Source organism: Phacochoerus africanus, chromosome 7, assembly GCF_016906955.1.
Source record: "Phacochoerus africanus isolate WHEZ1 chromosome 7, ROS_Pafr_v1, whole genome shotgun sequence".
In the NCBI taxonomy this organism is placed as follows: Eukaryota; Metazoa; Chordata; class Mammalia; order Artiodactyla; family Suidae; genus Phacochoerus; species Phacochoerus africanus.
The window spans coordinates 25,616,260-25,634,997 of NC_062550.1; the positions used below are offsets into that span (position 1 = coordinate 25,616,260).

At 47.4% G+C, this 18,738-nt stretch overlaps 1 protein-coding gene across 5 annotated transcripts in view; it reads right to left on the reverse strand.

Annotated features, from left to right (window-relative positions):
* Positions 1-18,738, reverse strand: part of BAZ2A (bromodomain adjacent to zinc finger domain 2A) — a 49,881-nt gene that overhangs the window by 30,054 nt on the left and 1,089 nt on the right. Inside the window, exons 1-2 of one of the 5 annotated variants that reach the window (XM_047786954.1) lie at positions 18,383-18,398; positions 14,656-14,740 (exon numbers count right to left, since the gene is read on the reverse strand). The exons of 1 other annotated variant lie outside the window; for it this stretch is intronic. The gene's annotated coding sequence lies outside the window, so the exon portion shown is untranslated. Of the gene's footprint in view, positions 1-8,388; positions 8,408-14,010; positions 14,300-14,655; positions 14,741-18,382; positions 18,399-18,738 lie in introns of those variants that run through there. 3 more of the 5 variants (XM_047786953.1, XM_047786952.1, XM_047786950.1) reach the window with 3 other exon arrangements.

The following is an 18,738-nucleotide window of genomic DNA, read 5'->3' on the forward strand; positions in this document are numbered from 1 at the left end:
TCAGTGGGTTAAGGATCCAGCGTTGCCATGACCTGTGGTATAGGTCGCAGATGCGGCTTGGATCCCGAGTTGCTGTGGCTCTGGCACAGGCCGGTGGCTACAGCTCCTGTTAGACCCCTAGCCTGGGAACCTCCATATGCCGCGGGAGTGGCCCTAGAAAAGCCAAAAAAAAAAAAAAAAGTCAGCCTTGTAGAGATAAAGAGCGTCAGGAAGAAAAACCAAGATACATGCCTGGAGGAGTCTTCCCCCTGTGTAAGCCCCACCCCAAGTTAACCTAACTCTGTGTTAGATATTAGCCCTCTACTGCAAAACTGAACGTTCCCCACCTTTTTGTTTTTCCCCCTCTCAAGGTAAGGCCAGAGTCCTACTCTCCCAATGGTTTTCAAAGCCATTTTTTTTTTTTTTTGACAGCAAGGCATGGAGGCATTGGCAGAAAAAGCATACTAAAGGAGTTCCTGCTATGGCATAGGGGATTATGCCACAATCTGGCATTGTCTCTGCAGCAGCACAGGTTTAATCCCCAGCCCAACACAGTGGGTTAAGGATCTGGCGTTGCCACAGCTCTCACAGCTGCAGCTAGGATTCAATCCCTGGCCTAGAAACTTCCACATGCCGCGGGTGCAGCCAAAAGTAAAAACAAAAACATATTAAACATACGTATATATATCCTGCTTTGTTTTATTATTATACCTCAGTTCAGCAATTTCCACATTATCCTATCCACAGCCCTAGACGTCTGAAGAAAATATAATAGTGGGAGTTCCTATCATGGTTCAGTGATAACAAAGCCTACGAGTATCCATTAAGGACCACGGGTTTGATCCCTGGCCTCACTCAGTGGGTTAAGGATCCAGCACTGCTGGGAGTGTTGGTGTAGGTCGAAAACATGGCTCAGATCCCAAGCTGCTAAGGCGTATGCCAGTAGCTGTAGCTCCAAATCGACCCCTAGCCTGGGAACTTCCTATGCCACAATTGAGCCCCCCGCAAAAGAAAAGTAGTATAGTTACCTCAGTAAAGGGATTTGAAAAGAAGAATGCGTATCAGGAGAGATGACAATGATGGCAGAATTCAACATCCAGTAACACTTCTACTCCTTTTTCAAGGGAAATACCATCCTCTCTAAGAACAGAGCTCAGAAGTGTCAGAGCTGGAAAACTGATTAAATAACAGGGTGTCCCAAGGGAGAGTACTCTGGTATGTCTTCTATGATTACCTCCCCATGTTTTAGTTTTGTGGCTTAAATGTAAAGAGTTACTTTTAAAAAAAAAAGAGAGAGAAGAGTTCCCTTGTGGTGCAGCCGATTAAGTATCCAGATTTGTGGAGTTCCCGCTGTGGCACAGTGGTTAACGAATCCGACTAGGAACCATGAGGCTGCGGGTTCGGTCCCTGCCCTTGCTCAGTGGGTTAACGATCCAGCGTTGCCGTGAGCTGTGGTGTAGGTCGCAGATGTGGCTCGGATCCCGCGTTGCTGTGGCTCTGGTGTAGGCCAGTGGCTCCAGCTCCGATTCGACCCCTAGCCTGGGAACCTCCATATGCCGCGGGAGCGGCCCAAAGAAATGGCAAAAAGACAAAAAAAAAAAAAAGTATCCAGATTTGTCACTGCAGCAGCCTGGCTCAGGTTCAATCCCTTGCCCAGGAACTTCTGCATGCTGAGGGCACAGCCAGAAAAAAAAAAGTAAAAGGTCACTAAAAGACTAGCTAGGTACCTATATATGTAAAGTACAATGGCTCACTGAGGAGTAGTATGGTTAAAAAGCTCTTCACATTCTTCTGAATATGAGGTGATATAGTAAAAGGAATGATGAGAAGTGAAGCCTTTGATCAGAATAAATTTAACTTTGATAGAGAAAAGAGAAGAAGGAAGGTAGGAAGCAGAAGCCAGAATTATTGACAAAGTCTGACACATCAATCAAATCTTATGTGTACTAGGACATACTAATTTGATATGAGAGACATGATCTGTCTTAATACAGAAAAGGTAATTCCTTAGATTACTACTTTTTGAAAAAGGGCAGAATTCAGGTAGAAAGATTTCTTTAGCAAGCTCCAAAGATGAAGGAATAAGCAGACCTCAGTGATATTTTAAATAACCTCTTAAAAAACAACAACAACAGGAGTTCCCGTCGTGGCGCAGTGGTTAACAAATCCGACTAGGAACCATGAGGTTGCGGGTTCGGTTCCTGCCCTTGCTCAGTGGGTTAACGATCCGGCGTTGCCGTGAGCTGTGGTGTAGGTTGCAGACATGGCTCGGATCCAGCGTTGCTGTGGCTCTGGCGTAGGCGGGTGGCTACAGCTCCGATTCGACCCCTAGCCTGGGAACCTCCATATGCCGCAGAAGCGGCCCAAAGAAATAGCAAAAAGACAAAAAACAACAACAACAAAAACCTACAAGTAAAGCTTTTAAAAGGATAAATTGGTTAAGAACACATATGACCACTGCCTAAGGTCTACAAGAATCATGTTCCTGAATATGCTAGATAAAGCAAATTAGCCACCACTGGGTGAATCTAACACAATTCTAAGCATGAAATATAAGCCCTCTATAGTATATAACATGACAGCTAAAGGACTTTCCAGGCTAAATACAACTGTCTCTACCTGGACCAATTTTAAACAGAATTTAAAAAATAAAAGCAATCTGTATTTTATTGATTTAAGGGGGAAGTTTTTATTTTTTATTTTTATTTATTTATTTATTGGTCTTTTTGCTTTTTCTAGGGCCGCTTCCACGGCATATGGAGGTTCCCAGGCTAGGGGTCTAACGGGAGCTGTAGCCACCGGCCGACACCAGAGCCACAGTAATGCTGGATCCGAGCCTCGTCTGCAACCTACACCACAGCACACGGCAACGCCGGATCCTTATCCCACTGAGCGAGGCCAGGGATCGAACCCACAAACTCATGGTTCCTAGTCGGATTCGTTAACCACTGCGCCACGACGGCAACTCCAGGGGGAAGTTTATAGAATTAACTTATTTCCCATTTAGAATTTCCCATATTCACTCTAAAATAAGCAGTGGACCCAAACTGCTATGCATCAGTGAAGAAACTAAGTCTCTACAGAGAAAGACCTCAGGGCCCCCAAGGATTTCCCTATAAAGGCCACTCCTCCAACAATAAGGGGTCTGAAAAATAAGTATTAGTAAATGAGATGAGGTTAGTGATCCCTCTGAAATGAAGGACATCAAGGAGGAAAGTTCATTCCTTTTCTTCTAAGTCAGATTCCTTCCAAAGCCTAACATCAGAACAAAGAGTACATTGATTTCAGAAACCCTAGAAATTCTATGCCTGGAGAGCCAATCTCATATGATGCCCCCCTCCTCCCCCAGTTTTATGCATAGCCACACCTCTGCTGGTTTGTGTGAGACACATACACACATTCTCCCCTATGTGCACCAGACTATATTCTCCCACTCAATGATAGACCATAGTTCATTTTTCCATTTCCGATTTGACTCCATGAGGAAACTAGTGACCTTCTCCTCTCTGCTACTCTGAGACAGTACAGCATTTCAGGTCTCATAAATTAAATACTAATAAGTATAAATGGGTGGCTTATAGAAACCAGTTAAGTAAAAGGAATGGAAAACTATCTAATGCCTGAGGTCTGTTCCCCAGTAGCCTCTACTGAGGGGTCATTAGGACCACATAGCTTCATTTATAAGAAGCTTATGGCAGTTCCCATTGTGGCTCAGTGGGTTAAGGATCCAGCACTGCTATGAGCTGTGGTGTAGGGTGCAGATGCAACTTGGATCCTGCATTGCTTTGGCTGTGGTGTAGGCTAGCAGCTGCAGCTCAGATTCCATCCCTAGCCTGGGAACTTCCATATGCCATAGGTGAGGCCCTAAAAAGACCAAAAAAAAAAAGCTTCCTAGAGAGAGTTTGCCTATGGCACAGCGAGTTAAGGATCTAGCATTATCACTACAGCAGCTCAGGTTGCTGCTGTGGTGTGGGTTCCCTGGCCCTGCAACTTCCACATGCCACAGGTACTGGGCTGGGGAAGCTTCCCAGAAACATAAAATACTCTGTGCTGTGCAATGGGCTCAGGGCAACAACAGTGGGCTCTAGGTTCAAATCCCAGCTCTAAGACAAGTAGCTCTATGACCCTGAAAAAGTTTACTTAACATTACTGAGCCTCAGTTTCATCATTAGTATAAATCTTAGACCACACCTGCAGAGCTTGTGAGGATTAAATGAGAAAATCTATGAAGGACCTAGCAGAGAATCTGTAACCCAGCAAAGTACTCAATAAACTTTAGCTATTATTATTTGACAAAAAGAGTAAAGAATGTTTTTGTTTTAGGTTTTCTTTGGGTTTGTTTTTTTTTTTTTTTGGTCTTTTGTCTTTTCAGGGCCACACCTGCAGCACATGGAGGTTCCCAGGATAGGGGTCAAATTAGAGCTACAGTTGCCGGCCTACACCATAGCCACAGCAATGAAGGATCAGAGCCTCGTCTGCAACCTACACCACAGCTCACGGCAATGCCAGATCCTTAACCCACTGAGCAAGGCCAGAGATTGAACCCGCACCCTCATGGATCCTAGTCGGATTCATTTCCTCTGTGCCACCACATGAACTCCCTGTTTTAGTTTTTAAAAAGATGATCAGGCAGGTCCAAAAGGTCAAAATATATGAGAGATACTACAGAGCCAGAAATGCTCCTCCCAGCCAGACTTCCTAATATGCAACTAGACTCTTGATTTCAGATTTTCACTTAAATATGGAATCACAGGATAGGAATGCAAAGAAAATGTGGGCAGCTCCTCTCAGCAATAAAACCAGGGTCATTTTATTTTAACCTTCCTACCTAAGATGCTTTGTTTTTTGTTTGTTTGTTTTTTGCTATTTCTTGGGCCGCTCCCACGGCATATGGAGGTTCCCAGGCTAGGGGTTGAATCGGAGCTGCAACCACCAGCCTACACCAGAGCCACAGCAACGCGGGATCCGAGCCGCGTCCACAACCTACACCACAGCTCACGGCAACGCCGGATCATTAACCCACTGAGCAAGGGCAGGGACCAAACCCGCAACCTCATGGTTCCTAGTCGGATTCGTTAACCACTGCACCACGATGGGAACTCCAGATGCTTTGCACAATAAAGCCAAAAGGTAAATTACATCCTCCCATCTAGAGCTAATAAGGAGAACAGTAAAGCAAAGAAGTGTCTCCCTTTGAACTAATAGGATTTTAGCCAAATGAAAAAAGAAATCACTGTCCAACCCCCAGAAAAGAAGACAGCTCTCCTGACCAGGAAGTACAATCAAGCCAGCACCCAGCCCAGTCCCAGAAGTATGTAAAAGGATCTCTTAAGAGCACCTAAGCTTCATTTATAAGAGTTAAAGGACATTGCCCCTTAAGCTTGAGGCAGTAAAACTCTTGCCACATGGCCAAATAGGCTGCTTTTTCTCTCAGTTACAGTTGAAGAATTACTGTAGACCCGTGAAATGGTTTTTTACAGGAAAATGCTGACCATACACAAAGTGTTAAAATAAATACTAAAGATTTCAACACTGTTGCAGGTGCCCTGACCAATCCTAACACTCAGACCTCTGAGGCTAACCCCAGAAAGACAGGACACCTTAACACCATCCAGCTGGACACTTCAGCAATCCCTGCAGCTTCTTGATTCATACTTCCCATACAGTATACTAAAATTCCACAAACAGAGTAGTTTCTAATTTTGGGGGTAGGGAAACATTTCAAATGTTTATCTTTACTTAACAGTGAGTGTAGGAGTTCCCTGGTGGCCTCGTGGTAAAAGACCTAGCATTGTCACAGCTATGGCTTGGGTTCAATCCCTGGCCCAGGAAATTTCCGCATGCCATGGGCATGGCAAAAAAATAAAAATAAAAAATCGTGAATGTAAGTCAATAAATCATACTGCTGTATAGTCAATAAATCATACTGCTATGTTTTTGTGAATGTTATGAAGGATATTTCTGAACTCTACACATCTCTGGATTCACCCACCATATTCTAATTCAGTGGTACCCAATCAGGGCGATTTTGCCCCCAAGGGACACATAGTTAATATAGAAAGGTTTATGCTACTGGCCTTTAGGAAAGAGAAGCTAGAAATGATCCTAATACACATGATGACCCACAACAAAGGATTATCTGGCCCAAGATTTCAACAGTGCCCAAGTTGCAAAACCCTGCTCTAATACAAAAGCTGCCTCATTTCCTGTTTCTACCCCATAACCTGAGGAAAATCCAAAAGTTTTCACTACTTCCAGTTCCTGATGCTGCAAACAAAAATGCCTTCTTCCCTGGTTAAACTGTCTTTCTCCATTAATACAGAATTCCAAGTGCCAAGTCACAAAATCAACATGCCTTTTCCCCTAATCAAGATAGCCCATTCAGGAGTTCCTGCTGTGGCACAATGGGCTCAGCAGCATCTCTGAGGCACCAGGACACAGGTCTGATCCCTGTCCCAGCCCAGTGTGTTAAAGGATCCGGCATTGCTGCAGCTAGGTCACAACTGCTGCTTGGACCTGACCCCTGCCCCAGGAACTCAATATACCACAGGGAGGCCAAAAATGGGGGCGGGAGGGGGGGGATAGTGCATTCAGTTCTCTTGTGGTGCAGCAGGTTAAGGACCCAGCATTGCCACTGCATGGTACAGTTCGATCCGTGGCCCAGGAACTTCCATGCGCCACAAGTGTAGCCAAAAAGTAAAAAGAAAAAAGAGCCCATTCAGACAGCTCTAGCAATCATCTTCCCCTGAAACCCTGACTCAAACTACAGCCATACTGACTGAGGCTCATTCTCTCAAAACGTCTTTTCCTTAACTCTCCTTTCCTAGTTAGGACAGTAAGGCAAAAGGAAGATGATGAAAGAAGGAAGATTTTACTAAGGGAGGCTCTCAAATACAACTGCCATGTCCTGGCTGCAAAGAAGAACATAAAAATGACTGCCCTCCATCCTTATTTCTTCTACACTATGCACGTCCTACAGTATCAATCAGATAATACATCCTATCACAGTATCTCCAGCACTTAAGTGAATGCAAAGTACATTAAAAAAATGAAAGGAGGAGTTCCCTTCATGGCGCAGCAGAAACGAATCCGAATAGGAACCATGAGGTTGCGGGTTCAATCCCTAGCCTCGCTCAGTGGGTTAATGACCCGGCGTTGCCCTGAGCTGTGGTGTAGGTTGCAGACTCAGCTTAGATCTGGCGTTGCTGTGGCTGTGGTATAGGCCGGTGGCTACAGCTCTGATTAGACCCCTAGCCTGGGAACCTCCATATGCCACGGGTGCAGCCCTAGAAAAGACAAAAAGACAAAAAAAGAAAAAAGAAAGGAAACATCTATTGAAACCATAGATTGAATAAATGAATAAATCTATCTTTTCTGTTAGTGCTCATCCAGCTTACTCATCCAATAACAGTTGTGGGTTTTGCTACTACCATTCTCATTCTTTAATTTCACTGGAGTTGACTTACAATGTTGTTTTAGTTTCAGGTGTATAGCAAAGCGAATCAGTTACATATATGTATATATAAATATACTTATATATATATAAAATGGATATACATATCCATGTTTCCCCATGTAAGCTATTACAAACTATTGAGTAGATTTCCCTGTTTTCTTTTTTTTTTTCTTTTTGTTTCTTTTTCTTTTTTTAGAGCCGCACCCATGGCATATGGAAGATCCCAGGCTAGGGGTCGAAGCGGAGCTGTAGCCACTGGCCTACGGAACAGTCACAGCAATGCAGGATAGGATCCGAGCCGCATCTGCGACCTACACCACAGCTGACCTACACCAAAGCTCACAGCAACATCAGATCCTTAACCCACTGAGTTAGGCCAGAGATTGAATGTGTGTCCTCAAGGATACCAGTCAGATTTTCTGCTGAGCCACCATGGGAACTCCTCCCTGTTCATTCTTCAGAGATAAATTGTATCTACAGGGAAGAAAGGCTTCAAATCTTGACGTATTTTAAACAACTGTCCCATGCAGAAAATAAGGCTTAGAAACAGGGAGTTATGATTTAACTAAACACTACAGTTATATAGCAGGTTTTAAAATATTTGGTGATTGGGAGTTCCCGTCGTGGCGCAGTGGTTAACAAATCCGACTAGGAACCATGAGGTTGCGGGTTCGGTCCCTGCCCTTGCTCAGTGGGTTAACGATCCGGTGTTGCCGCGAGCTGTGGTGTAGGTTACAGACTCGGCTCGGATCCCACGTTGCTGTGGCTCTGGCGTAGGCCGGTGGCTACAGCTCCAATTCAACCCCTAGCCTGGGAACCTCCACATGCCGTGGGAGCGGCCCAAGAAATAGCACCAACAACAACAACAACAAAAAGACAAAAAAAATAAATAAATAAAAATTAAAAAAAAAATTAAAAAAAATATTTGGTGATTGAATAAAGGAACTACATACCAACAATCTCAGCTAGGTTTTCTGCCACAGCTCTGGTCATTTCACTGTCAGAGGACTGGAAATACATCTAAAATTGCAGAGGTGTTCCCATCGTTGCTCAGTGGTTAAGGAATCCAACTAGGAACCATGAGGTTGCGGGTTTGATCCCTGGCCTCACTCAGTGGGTTAAAGATCTGGCATTGTCATGAGCTGTGGTGTAGGTCGCAGATGCAGCTCGGATCTGGCATTGCTGTGGCTCTGGTGTAGGCCTGCAGCTACAGCTCCGATTCGACCCCTAGCCTGGGGAACCTCCATATGCCACAGGTGCAGTCCTAGAAAAGACAAAAAAAAAAAAAAAAAGAAAAGAAAAACAACCCTCATGTTGCGCTCCTATGTTCATTGCACTATACACAATAGCCAAGATATGGAAACAACCTAAATGACCATCAACAAATGAATAAATTAAGATGGAAACAACCTAAATGACCATCAACAGATGAATAAATTAAGATATGGTACATGTATACAAGAGAATACTACTTAGCCATAAAAAAGGACAAAATAATGCCTTTTGCAGCAACATGGATGCAACTAGAGAGTCTCTCTTTTTCGCTTTTTAGGGCTGCACCCACAGCATATGGAGATTTCCAGGCTAAGGGTAAAATCAGAGCTACAGCTGCCAGCCTACGCCACATTTCATGGCAACACTGAATCCTTAATCCACTGAGCGAGGCCAGGGATTGAACCCAAAACCTCATGGTTCCTAGTTGGATGTGTTTCCACTGTGACACAATGGGAACTCCTAGATATTCTTTTTGAGTGAAGTTAAGTCAGAAAGAGAAAGACAAATAACGTATGATATCAATTATACGTGGAAGCTAAAATATGGCACAGGGAATTCCTGTTGTTGCTCAGTGGTAACGAACCCAACTAATATCCATGAGGACACAGGTTTGATCCCTGGCCCTGCTCAGTGGGTTAAGGATCTGGCATTGCCATGAGCTGCAGCATAGATCACAGAGGCAGCTTGGATCTGGTGTTGCTATAGCTATGGCGTAGGGTGGCAGCTGCAGCTCCAATTCAACGCCTAGCCTGGGAACTTCCAGATGCCATGGATGTGGCCCTAAAAAGACAAAAAGTAAAAAAATAAAATATGGCACAAATGAACCTATCTACAAAACAGAAACAGATTTACTGACATGGAGAACAGACTTGTGGTTGCCAGGGAGAGAGGGCAGGGAGTGGGATGGATGGGGAGTTTGGCATTAGCAGATGCAAAACTATTACATTTAGAATGGATAAGCAATGAGGGAGATCCTACTGTATAGTACAGAGAACTATATCCAATCTCTTGGGATAGCCCATCATGGAAGATAATATAAGAAAATAAATGGGTATATATAGATATACCATTGGGTATATCTATATATACCTCTATATATATATATATATATATATATATATATATATATATGACTGGGTCACTTTGTTATCATTACTTTTTTGGTTTTTTGGGGCCACACCCGAGGCATAGGGAAGTTCCCAAGCTAAGGTGAAATCAGAGCTACAGCTGCCAGCCTACACCACAGCCATAGCAATGCCAAATCAGAGCCTTGCCTACAACCTACACCACAAATCACAGCAATGCTGAATCTTTAATCCAATGAGTGGGGCCAGGGATCCAACCTGTGTCCTCTTGGATACTTAGTGGGGTTCGTTACTGCTGAGCCACAATGGGAACTCCCGGGTCGCTTTGCTATACAGCAGAAATTGACACAACATTGTAAATCAGCCATACTTTAATAAAAAATAAATAATAAGAACCCTCATGTTTTAGTTTTTAATGACTACGTGGTAAAATATTTGGTAACAGTTTCAGTATGTAAAATGCCCTTAATTATTCTCTATAACTAGGAGAAAGACAAATACCACGTAACATAATAACACAACGCAACTTTCACTGCCAGTGACCCAATCCAAGAACAATCTCCAGAGCTCTTCAAAGAAGAGCAATTTTTTTTTGTTTTGTACAATTTTATAAATTTGAAAATTATGCAGACCAACAAGCTGCTGAAAAATGGTCTCTCTGACCCATGTACCACTGTGCTGAGAATGTATTAGCCTTGGCTTACGATGTATATGAGAACATCCATATCCCAAAAAAAGAGCCAGGAAGCTTATCTGCCCCAGGAAATACTTAAAGGGTTTTATACTTCACCCTATGCCCTAGGAAATAAAAATTTTGGCAGAGTTCCCATCGTGGCTCAGTGGTAACAACCCAACTAGGATCCATGAGGATGCAGGTTCAATCCCTGGCATTGAACAGTGGGTTAAGGATCCGGCATTGCCATGAGCTGCAGTGTATGTAGGTCACAGATGAGGCTCGGATCTGGTGTTGCTGGGGCTGTGGCGTAGGCCGGAGGCTGTAGCTCCAATTCGACCCCTAGGCTGGGAAATTTCATATGCCCCACCTGCAGCCCTAAAAAACAAAAAAAAATTTAGCATTACTGCCTCACTGTACATATGTCACACAAGGCCAAACATGATACAGTTATTGGACTAACTTCCACACTAACTTCTGGAAAAGAAAATAGCAGACCTCTTCAGAGGTGATAAGGTCAACAGCAGCAAGACACAATAACCCTAATAAGCGTTGCTTCTCTCTAGACAACACCTGATTCCAGAACCGCAAGACTGCAAGATGAGCCTCTCAGGGCATTCTAAATTTCTGACTGCCTCTGAGGTCAGCCCCACATAGTTCTCTCTACACCTCAAATTTTTTTTTTTCCTTTACAGAGATGCTTAAAAAAAGAAAGAAGTCAATATTAAGAAATCCAGCTCTCATAGAAAAATGCATCCATTTTACAAAAAGACCATCAAGTGTTTTACTTCATTCAGCTTTCTGATCAGTCACATAACAAATGAAGCCATAGCTATGGACATTCTCAAAATCAACTTCTATCTCTCTTAATGAGTCCAAAGAAATAAAAGTAGTCTTTCCTTTTCCTTCATTATTTTAACCTCCAACAGGGAAAAATCAATTTACTATTCTGTCAGGCCCCAATTTAGGTAAACAAAGGTTGAAGAACAGGGAACTTAAAAACCAGTGTCAAATTAACCGTATCAGAAAGCAACTCAAAGGAACCAACCAAACAGAGGAGCAAGAAAGAGCAATGACATCGAACTTATTTTTATTGTTTCCAGAATATCAACTCCGATAGCCCCCGTGAAAAGAGTAAGATGCTTTCTTAACAGTGATGATGCCAGAGTTCCTGTCGCAGAACAGCGGTTAATAAATTCGACTGGGAACCATGAGGTTGCGGGTTCGATCTCTGGCCTTGCTCAGTGGGTTAAGAATCCAGCATTGCTGTGAGCTGTGGTGTAGGTTGCAGACGCAGTTCGGATCCCACGTTGCTATAGCCCTGGCGCAGGCCAGCGGCTACGGCTCTGATTAGACCCCTAGCCTGGGAACCTCCATATGCCGCAAAAAGACAAAAAAAAAAAAAAAAAAACAGTGATGACGCCACTATCACATAATCATATATGTCTACCTGTTCCTATCCTGGACTTTTAATCTAGGAATCGACAATTCAGATGGAAATATTGTAAAGATTATTTAAATGTTAGGCTTAAGCAGTTTTCAAGATAGTCCAAATGACCTCAATACCTCATCTCTCAAAATATAAAATCCTGTGGCCAACTCACTTTGATCCAAAGTGCCTTGGGGGCACAGTACACATAGTCCATCACTGCATGCAGTAGAAATTTCCTGGAGTTATCAGGTGGGAGAATGAAAATCTAAACATATGACTTTGCACAGAAGAGGGGGAAAGCTTACCCTTCTCCAAGAAGGGTAATAAGAGAGATGATGTCTTTTACATACTGAAGAGTAAGTCATATGATAGCTAACTCTCCTCATTAGTTGGTTCTACAGAAGGTAAACCCTCTAGTCTCCCATGTCAACTAACAGGCTTCCCACCGGGACTTATCCTTAGACTAGAATCACCAGTGAGGACCAAGCCACTCTCATTTTAAAAATTAGTCCCTATCCCAACAGACAAATCCCACTCAACTGAATCTTCCCCATTCCCTCTTCTTCCACCTCCCAGAATCCACTCTTCTTCACCTCACAAGTTCACCTGCTCAGGTGCTCTGCAATACAGAAACTGTTATACTTTAGAATTATATTTAATTTTCGTATATATATGAATATATATATATATAAAGCAGGATCCCAAAAAGCCACTTTCATGCCACAAAAGATCCCAAGTCTTCCTGGCAGTTCTCTATACTGAGAGAATCGCATCACTTGTATTGAAAGTAGTCCTGCTGGTGGGTGGATGACTGAGTTTGCTTTTCTATGACCTCTAGCTCAGGGGGAAAAATCCAGACAGTGAGACAGAGATGCTCTGGAGGGGGAAATTGGGATCAGTGAGTCAACTGCAGTGACTACTTCCAGGTGACAAATTAAGTTTACAAAAAAAAAGGTAGAAGGAAAGGACCCTCAGCCCACATGGTTAGCAGAATCCCAGCCTCCCCAGAAGGTCTCAGAAAATGAAACCAAATCTGATTAAAATGGACATTTCAAAACAACAAGAGACGCAGCAGCAAACGCACAGCTGCCATTTCCCGGCCACTTCCTGCGGGAGGCTTGGGGGAGGGGCTGTTTGTGTACAGATGGAGGTGGAAGCTATCCCCCCACCCACCCACCCCCGCCGCATCGCCCCCCGAAGGATGCAAATCTCTCACGCCACTAAATTCTACAAAGGATAACTGCTGCTGGCACTGCCTTCCCCTGAAAATTGGGAACACCAGGAAAGAAAGGGATGATGCGGGATCATCTCTTCTGCCACGGAAATGGGGATCCCCTTAGGGAGGGATCCCCCTTGGAAAGGGCTCCCTCTTTATTCTTCCCTCCACCACCTAAATCCAGCTCAAATCCGGACGCCTCAGCACCGGCCCTATCGACCCCCATTCCTGGAGTAGGGGATTCTCCCGAGATTCGAGGGCCCCAAGCCAGGCACAGCTCCTCTCCAGCAAGGCCTTCTCCTGCTCGCCATGCTCAAGAGATCGTGCACCCACCCCCCCACCCCGCCAAGCAGACACCCCGAGAGCGCTGGAAACCCCTTCTACCTTCCACTCACCGTTGCCAAAACGCCCCAATCCCCACAAACGGAGTGTTTAACCCGTCCAGGGAACCCCCCTCATCTACCCTTCGCACTCGGGCAATCCCCACCCCATCCGAGGAGGTGGAGCCCCTCCCGGGGATTCCACCCCGAGTCCCCACAGGAGTCATCTCCACCAGTCAGGCGGCTTCTCCGCCTCCTCCTTGCCGCCGCCGTCGCCGGGAGCCTCCACAGCTCCTCCTGCGCCTGCCGCCCCATCCCTGATCTTCTGCAGACCCGCCAGCCCCCCTTTCCTCCCAGCCTCCTGGGCAGGGAGACCCCCGCCCGGAGCTGGATCCTAACTGGAAATAAGAGTCAGCGTCTCTCGCCGCCGCCGCCCGTCCTCCCCCCACCCCCCCACCCCCGCCCCATACACCAGCAAAGCTCTAGGCGGCTCTGGAGCCTTGGTTCCCTGAGGGAAGCCTCCTATGAAAGCGGGCTCCCTCCCCTCAGGCCCCCAGCCACAGACCCAACAGACCTGAGGCAGCGGCGTCCAGCCAGGCTCGGGGCTTGTCTCTCCCCGGGGGACCGGCGGTTCACATGGCCGCGCTCCGGGCGCCAGGAGGGGAGGGGAACGCGGGGGAGGGGGTCTGGGGTCCGGGAGGGGGGAGGGGGACGCGGCTCAACCGCGGGGCCCGAGCGGAGCCAACATGGCCGGCGGGGGAGGAGTGAGCCGAAGCCGGAGGGGGCGGGGAAGCTGCGGCCGAGAGAGAGCGAGCAGCGAGCCGCCCTCCGCTTCAGCCACCGGGTCCTAGCGCCTGGCATCCTGGCTCTCCAGGCCTCGGATCTGGGTCCTAGCGCCGCGGTGTCCCTCTAAACCACAGGGAAGCTCCCTCTGCTCTGTGTCTCATTGTGGGCGGTAGTCCTGCATCACACTGAGCAAACTGAAAGGCGTTCCCTGATCCCAGGGTTATCCTAAAAGACTAGACCAAGTTTCTAGGACCAAGGCATGTACCACTCCCCTAAAGGGGGAGGGGGGAGAGATCTTTTCAGGGACAGTGATTTCCCAGGCTAGGTAGTGGAAAAGTGGAAGTGTAGAAGTGGAATGGTTAGTCAGGAAAGTTCAATCCCGGTAAGAGGTAGGAAAAAAAGCAAGATCCTGCTGCATCTACTGCCCACTCACCTCTGTCCTGTGGGGGCAGCCTGGTCCTGCCTGGATCACCACCTTCCCGGAGACATCTGCAGGGCCCTGGGGGTCAGGGAGATTCCTGTGCGTAGAAAAAGGAAGCTTGGCTCCCAGACCAGACAGGGAAGGCAGGAGCCTACCCTATACCTAGTCAGAGGGACAGGGGAGGAGCAAGAAAACTGACCAGCAAATAAGGTGCCTCAAATGTCCACTTATTCTATAATTTCAGTACTTTTCCAGATAGGGCTATGTAACTGTGTGAAATCTTCTGAGAAGAGGAAAGAGGAGTTCCTGTTGTGGCGCAGCAGAAACGAACCCAACTAGTATCCCTGAGGATGCGGGTTTGATCCCTGGCCTCGCTCAGTGGATCGGGGATCCTGTGCTGCCATGAGCTGTGGTGTAGGTCACAGACACAGCTCCTATTCAGCCCTTAGTCTGGAAACCTTATATCCTGCAAGTGCAGGCCTAAAAAGCAAAAAAGAAAAAGAATAGGAAAAAAAATATAGCAGAGGACTAGAGTTTAGCTATCACCTAAAATGTTGATTCCAAGGGCCCATAATGGAGAACAATATCTCCATGTGATGTTAGAATTTAGAGAATTTCTAGTTCAACCTCCTCTTGTTTGGGCAGATGAAGAAATTATGGCCCGAAGAAATTAACCAACTTGTTCAAGGTCAAACCGTGGATAAAATGTGGCTAGAAACCAGGTTTCCTTTTCTTGCAACTCAATAGACTTTGCAGACTTCAAGATAATTCCTATTCAATTCATTGCAATGCAGTTCTACAAACAATTGCCTAACTGTGCAAAACTCAGCTGAATATTCTGGAAGAGGAACAGAGTGGGGGTGATGAAACTCTAGCAGGTTGGGGGGGGTCAACAAATACCTCTTCCTCTGGGATTCTGGGGAAGATCTGAAAACTGGGTGGGGCCAGAGTAAGGCAGGGCCAAATACATCAGTCTAGACTGGATTTCCTTACTGCACAGAGGAGTGAGTTCTTCCTGAGTTTTGGGGACATACTTCACTCCCTACTACAAATGACTCAGAGAGGCTTAAGAAGGAAGTGAGCTTCAGCAAAGCCTCAAAGTGTGTGGGTCAGAGAGACAGGGGTTAAGAGGGTTAGTAAGGTTTCTCTCCCTCTCCTAAGAAAAGTAGATTTCCAGTAGGAAGGAGTGGAGAGGAAGAAATCCTCCTCCATGACTCAAAAACAAATTTATAGAGTCACCTTGGAGAAAAAATAATGATCCTCAACAGCCTACTGACCTCAAGTCCCTGAATTAACAGGAGCCACACTCAGTGTAGAGGGGTCCTTCCTTTTGCAGAAAGCAGGGATTCAGCAAACTTCTAAAGGAATGCCTCCCTTCATCCCCAAAATAAAGGCAGGTGAAGAAGAGATCTTAGGGCATGAAATTGGCTTCCTATAGAGCCAATAGAAAGAGCTAGGTATCTTTTTTTTCTCTCTCTCTTCCCTTTTCCAGGGCAGCTGAGGGAGAATCTTCCCATCTCCCGCCCCCAATCATAAGGCTGGCCAGTCAGAGGCGGGCGGCAGGGGAGGAGCCTGCGCCAGTCAGACGGGTGTAGCCACGCCCCTTCCCCCACCACCACACACCCACACACACCCACCCGCTGGCTCCACTCCGCTCCGGAAGAGCCGGTTACTCCTGTGCCCCACTGACTGCCCCCACCCCTTCCGAGCCCCAGGCCTAGTCTCCAGGGCAACCCCTAGGACTACCCCAGCCAGGAGCTGCTAAGAGGGATGTTGGATAGGAGAGGGCCACCTGGGATTAGAAAAGAAAATGGGGCAGGATCCATTCTATCCTATCTGGTGCAAAAAGATTACAATCACCTTCCTCCTTGAATGAGATCCCCCATCCCATCTAATCAGGGGTCTTCCCTGCTTTTTGAGGAAAGTTGAGGGTGGGGTGTCAGTATGCCAACAGCTGGGTGTTTACTTCCTGCCAGAAGCCACCCCAGCAGCAGCTGTACCTCTCCCCCATCCAGACGACAGAGGGCAGACTGACCCACCCCCTATGTCCTAAACATTCCTCAATCCCATCAGATGTGGCCAATCAACCACCTCATCTCCCTTTTGGAAGCTACCAGAAAGAGGAAGGGGCAAATGGTCATTTTTTTCAGCAACTTGTGAGAGGGGTACCTAGGGAATACGCTGAACCTCTCTCAAGCCAGGCCAGAAGATGGGTAATAAAGAGAATAGGGAGGGAGAAATTAGCACCTGCTCCCCTTTTCTCACCCTTCCTGTGTTCCTGCTGCACCACCCTGACTCTGGGGTCAGCTGCCACAGTGCAGTGTAGCCAGATGGCTGGGACTGGGAGGGGGAAGAGACAGAAAGGGAGAGACAGGGGATTCGTTTGCATCCCTCTGCTCCCTCCCTCTCCTGGTCCAGGTACTCCTGGAATTCAACTCCAAACACCACTGCCGACCACCCTCTCCTCCCCCCAGCTCCCTCCCAGCCTGTGAAACATGACTCAGAAGTCTGAAGCAAATTCAAACACCCTGTCCCCTCATTCTGGAGTGTCTGATGTTGGAGGTAGTGAGGAATGACAGCACAAGAAGAAAAGGGGCAGAGCCATGGTCTTAGCTGGACTTGGAGGGAGGGGGATAATTATTAAAGACCTCCCTTGCCCTCAGTGGCTGAAGGGTTCTTGGTGTTAAGAGGTTCTAGTTGGAAGATGGTCCTCAACCCTGAGACCATTCCAACTTGTCCCCCTTCCCTCTCAGTTTAATGCAAAACAGTCTCCTTCCCTTCTGTATTTTGGGGTCTCTTATAACACAGAAGGACCATAATCCGTACTCTTCTCTCCAAAATGGTATATGTCCCGTTCCCCCACCCCCTTCCCCATGCAGCAGTCTCCTTTCATATCCTCCATGGTGGTCTCAAGGAGAGGACAGTGAAAACCCTAATTTCCTTAGGACTCCTTTTGCAACTGAATAAAGAAGGCTGGGTTTCCCAGGCCTTCACCCACCACCCCAACACCCTTAGAGACTTAGCCCTAGCCCCTAACCCAGTACCCCCCAAAAGCCCCTTAAGCCCAGAATCACAAGATTCTGGGTGCAACCCCACCTCCATTCTCTGACTCTGGGGTAGGAACATTCCTAGGTTGGGCAGGCCTGCCCCAAGTCCAAGAGAGCCTTTCCCACCTGAGCTATTTGACGGGGTGCTGCGGTCGGGCACCCCTAAAGTCCTAAAGATGGGGTGGGATGAGGGCTACAGAAAAGCTTCAGATGGGAGTTAGTTGAACTTGAAGGGTTCAGCGGAGCCGGGCCTGAAAGTGACTCCACTCTATAACCCCCCCACCCCCCTCCTTTAATATAGGGACGGAAAGGAGTTAGGGTGGCGGTTATTCCCCCTCCCATTGGAGGTTAGGATGGCGTGGGAAAGCGATGGTTCCAGAGGGGAGGAGGAGAAACCTAGACCGCGGGAGATTTTTCTGGCGAGGAAGACGCGGGGGAGGGGGAGATCCTAGGTCCAGAGTAGGAGGGGTACCCTGGAGAGATTGGCCGAGAGGCGTGAGAAGCCTCCGGATTCCGGTCGCAGAGGACAGGAGAGAAATGGGTGAGTAGATAGTGCGGGGGAGAGAGGAAGGGCAGCTCCCGCAGGGGGAGGGTCAGATACTGCGTCCAGGGCAGCGGGGATCCCGGGGAAGGGGACCGCAGGGGCGGCACGCCCAGGGACTCCAGGACCGGTCGTGGGTGCCAGGCCTCACCTGGAGCAGGGCCGGGCGGCGGCGGCGCTGGTGGCGGCGGCGGCGGCGGCGCAGGTGGCCGAGCCGGGCGGCGGCGGCGCCTCCTCCCCCAGCCCTGGGCCGGCCGCGGTGGAGCGGGAGGTGGGGGGGGGAGCACTTAAAGGGGCAGGAGCTACTGGGGTAAGGACGAACGCTCCGATAGGGCTGTCGCGAAGAATCCTCTGGGGGAGGGGACGCTGGTGGCGTCTCCTAGGGGCCAGAACCAGGAAGGATCCCAGATGGAGGAAGAGAACAGATCCCAGGAAGAGGAGACAGAAACTTGGGTGGTGAAGTGGGGGAGGGTGGTGGGTCCGAACTGGAGGACTTGGGAGAGCTCC